The sequence below is a fragment of the Vicia villosa genome, linkage group LG6 (genome assembly GCF_029867415.1).
Source record: "Vicia villosa cultivar HV-30 ecotype Madison, WI linkage group LG6, Vvil1.0, whole genome shotgun sequence".
In the NCBI taxonomy this organism is placed as follows: domain Eukaryota; kingdom Viridiplantae; phylum Streptophyta; class Magnoliopsida; order Fabales; family Fabaceae; genus Vicia; species Vicia villosa.
The window spans coordinates 12,307,825-12,312,786 of NC_081185.1; the positions used below are offsets into that span (position 1 = coordinate 12,307,825).

At 34.3% G+C, this 4,962-nt stretch overlaps 1 pseudogene; it reads left to right on the forward strand.

The window, feature by feature from the left end:
- Window positions 1-3,291: 3,291 nt before the first annotated feature.
- Window positions 3,292-4,338, forward strand: LOC131613205 (receptor-like protein kinase FERONIA; annotated as a pseudogene).
- The last annotated feature ends 624 nt before the right edge of the window (window positions 4,339-4,962 follow it).

Consider the following 4,962-nt stretch of genomic DNA (forward strand, 5'->3'; position numbering starts at 1 on the left):
TTGAGATTCTTACAAATAAGAACCTATTGAGGAAGGTTCTCCGCGGATTGTTGAAACACAAATCGAAAGTTCTTCAATTATTGTTGAAAAACAAATCGAACTTAAAATAAGCTGAAAGTCTGAAAGGCTAAGGATCTAGGAACGAACAAAATTGATTGTTAACATATTTCTTTTATCAAGTAGAAGAAAACAGTGAGAAATTTGTTCCTAATATTCATATTATTCTTCAACTGAAAGATAATCCTAAGAATTACAATGAAGAAGTAACTTCAATGGACTTCTCTTGGAAGGATGATATTCAAGATGAAATGGTTTCAGCAATGTCAAACCATACTTGGTTGGAGACAAGTGACTGTTTAGACGGAAGTATCATAAAGATGATACACTAAACACCTACAAGTCTAGATTAATAGCCAAGAGTTTAGACAAAAGGCATGTGTTAATTATTTGAACACATATGCACTAGTAGCAAAGGCGGCAACAATTAGAGTATTGTTTGCATTAATTTTTGCATGAACTTATAGTTTATCAAAAGGATGTCAAAACAACATTCATAAAAGGAGATCTCGATGAGGAGATTTATATGGAGAAACCAGAAAGTTATATACTTCATGGTAATGAACAAATAGCATGTAAGCTTGTCAAATCCTTGCATGGATTAAAATAGGTACCAAAATAATGACATAAAATTTTGACATTGTCATTACAAAGTTCACAAATTAAAGGGGAAACACACAAGTTAGGGGGAGAATTTTCAATCTTATCAAAACAAGAATTCAAAGAGTTTATCATCATCAAAAAGGGGGAGATTGTGAAGAATATATCCTATATCTAGTTTTGATGAAGACAAAGATTATCAAAGAAGAAAAGGATCAAAAGTGTCATGCACATCAATGATGAAGTCGATCAAGAAGGTTGAACATATAAATTCAAGTGAATATTTGAGACAATAGAACTTAACAAAGGTACTCATTGCAATTTATACTATACTACTTTAAATTGCTCATAATTTTATCTCTCACTTCATCTAAAACCTTCTTGCATCATCATGCATGATTATCTAAAAACCTTTTTCATCTAAATCTTGTGACAAGTGTTTATACACAAAGTTATGTGAGAATAGTGTGATGTTCTGTTGTCTCTATGTTGATTACATGCTGATCATTTGCAACGAGATGAATAAAGAATCTTAGAAACAAAGAGATTTCTTGCTTCCACACTCAAGATGAAAAATCTTGAAATAGTACACTCTTTTCAATCATAGTAGAGCGAAAGAGTGGGGGTTTAAAATATATTGAGAAAACTTCCACATTCTAGATGAAAGATCTTGGACTAGTTGACACTCTTTTGGGGATCAAAGTAATGCGAAAAATAGTGGGGGTTATGAACTTAGTCAAATACACTTTATTGAGGAAGTTCTTGATAAGTTCAAACTGTCACGTTTCAAGAAAGTGAATATTCAATTTGATCTTAGTGTCAAAATAATGATTGAAGAGTTGTGGTCATATTAGAATACACAAGTGAAATTGGTTCTCTAGTATAATGTACTATATCCAACATAACATTTGCAATTAGTAAATGAGTAGATTTACTAGCAATCTAAATGGTGAGCATTGGAAGGCCATCACAAGGATTTTGATTATTTTTTAAAAACCAAAATCTTGACCTCCACAAGGGTAGGTTTCCTGCCATATTAGAAGGATATACCAGTATGAGTTGGATATCGAGTGTTGGAGATCATAAATTTACAACTAAGTGGATATTTACACTAGTTAGGGGTGAGATTTCTTGGAAGAGCAAGAAACAAAGATGTATCACTTTAACCATGGAGACATAGTATGTGGATCTCGCTTCCACTGGCCAAGAAGTTGAATGGTTGAAGGACCTTCTGTTGGAAGTTCCATTGGCTAAAGACGATGTTTCAAATATGTTAACACAATGTGATAGTCAAGCCAATTTAGCAAGAGAATTCAGATAAGTGTAAAATGAAACTTCTAGGCACTGAGGCCTTAGACATTCTTTCGTGAGAAAATTTATTAAAGATGTAATCATTTCACTCGCATATATATATGATCGATCTATCATTTGACTGATCCATTTACTAAACTACTGGCCAGAGATTTAGTAAAGACAACCTCGAGAGGTGTGAGGTTGAAACTCCTTGAATAAGTGTTCCGACAATGATAGCGACCCAATCTGAAGTTAATAAATCTTAACCTAAGATTCAATGGATAACAACAAGTCGTTGATTTGGAAGTTGGTGCAACATTTGTGACAATGTTAACTATTACATAATTGAGGGTTGACTTTTTTAAAGCTCTTAATGAAGTTATATATGGAGGAGGATATGTTCAAGAAATAGATACAAACTGAACTTCACCTATATTAATTTTAAGTTGGTGTCGTCTTAAAGTGAGAGTTGGAGTTTATCTCATAAAAAATTTATGAAGACCAGGAAATGCACGTGGTCATAAATAGTGCTGCTAGGCGAGATATGTAGGCAAAGAACCCTTAAAGAGTGTGTGTATAGTAACGCCGGTCTGATCACATGGGATAACAGTTCAAAGCATAGCTACCTAACGTTGTTCCGATTAGGCTTTGCATATTCTTTACCAAGGTTAAGTTCAAATTGAAAGATACCTAACTATATTAACACTTTTTTTCTTTCTATATTCTAGAATTAGACTTGTCATTATTAGAACAAGTGGGGGACTGATGCAAATTATTAATAATAATTAATAATATGAGTGTGTTCCAAAATGACAAGGAAAATATGCTATGATTTGAATTTTGAATTCGGAGAGTGACAACTCTTCAAGAAATGTTGCAACCGTTGGTGAACCATGTTGTGGGCCAAAAGTCATAACACTTGGAAAAGAAATTATTTCACCAAGGATCGCTACCTTGTGAAACAATATCAGCATGGCCTATAAAAACATAATTTCGGATTCAGAATTCTCATCACAAAAAAATTGAAAATCCTCTAGAATAAATTCCATACATTCTTCGATACATTCGAGTTTTCACCCGTCTTGTGCAGACTCGAGAAGGCTGAATTATCCTAGGTATTCCTACGTAGAAACTCCAAGACAAATTAGGAGTGCTTGAAATACTATAAGGAAAGTGTTTCGTACACGATTCTAGCCTCGATTCCATTCAGTTTAAATTAATTTTCTAACATTTTCAACCGAATCGCCAAAGAAATTCAAGATCACCACAACTATCATTGTTGCCATTGCACTTTCAAGCCTCGTCCTAGTGATTATTGTGGGAGTCACAATTTTTTGGCTAATGGGACGGTTTCAAAATGCCATGCAAGATATGTTGTCCAAGGCAAAGAACCAAGGGCCATCATCTTTGATGCCTTATTTGTGTCGCTACTTTACATTGGAAGAGATAAAAATGGCCACAAACAACTTCGATGATGTTTCCATCATTGGCATCGGAGGGTTTGGAAATGTGTACAAAGGTTTCATTGATCGATCCACACCGTTGCAATAAAACGTCTTAAACAAGGCTCTCAACAAGGCGCCAACGAGTTCATGAACGAGATTGAAATGCTCTCGCAACTTCGCCACATTCACTTAGTATCCCTTGTTGGTTATTCCAATGACAACACAGAGAAGATTCTAGTTTGATTTTATGCAACATGGTACTCTCTACGAGTATCTCTATGGTTCCAATAATCAACCCTTAATGTGGAAACTCAGACTTAAGATTCTATTTGGAGCAGCAAGAGGGCTCCATTATCTTCATGTTGAGGTGAAACACAAGATAATACACCGTGATGTGAAGAGCACCAACATACTGTTGGTTGAGAAATGGGTGGCTAAGGTTTCTGACTTCGGGTTATCTAAGGTGGGACCCACAAGGATATCAACTACCCATGTTAGCACGATGGTGAAGGGGGGCCTAGGGTATTTGGACCCCGAAAACTATATGCTTCAAAGGTTGACCCTAAAATCAAATGTGTATTTATTTGGTGTGGTGCTTCTTGAGGTGTTGCGTGCTAGACCACCTTTGGTTCGCGATTTGGACAAAAAGACAACAAGTCTAGTTTGTTGGTTTCAAAGATGTTATGATGAAGGTGTGACAATTGAATAAATAATAGATCCTTTTCTAAGGGGTTCTATCATGGGTGAATGTTTGGCATACTATTGCAAGTTGGCGTTAAGTTGTTTGCATGATGATGGGACTCAACGACCCTCAATGAGTGAAGTGATTGGTGATTTAGAGTTTGCTTTGCAACTGGTGGTGAGTAAGATAACAAGTTTGGTACGACTAAAAAGAGAAAACACTTATGAAAAGACCTCAGTTCTCTCAGTTTATGAGCGATGAAGAGAGTGACATTCATTTTTCTAGATTACATTCTTACAAGGAGAGCACAGCCTCAGCGAGGCTATGTATTCAAAATTATTCTTTTTTTGATATTGAAAATCAAAGACCAAGATTACATTCAAATGAAAACCTTAAAGTCTATATTTAGCATTAATAAGGAACACTATATTTTAAATTTTACATAATTCAATCACAAATTTGCTAATAAGTTAGGTCTATTATTGTGTTTGATTAATTGAATATATTATTATAATTTGATTAAAATTTTAAATTAATTGATATATTTTTCCAAAATATGTAATGAAAGACTTTTCAAACGATAAACTAATCAACAATGGTGTATGATTGAATATTGGAGTTAAGGATATAATGCATTTAAAAATTTAATTAGATAGTTGTTATGAAAATATAAACTTGTTCATTAGTTTAGAGATGATGAATATTAGGAAGATTCTAAAGTCTTACATTGGTTGGAGATAGAGCATTGAAAGAATATATATATATAGGAACACTCCTCACCTTACCAACCAGTTTTGTAAGGATGAGGTAGATCAAACTCTAATATGGTATCAGAGTATATCAATCGGACCATGGACTGTCCACCGTTAATATCCACGCACCAAA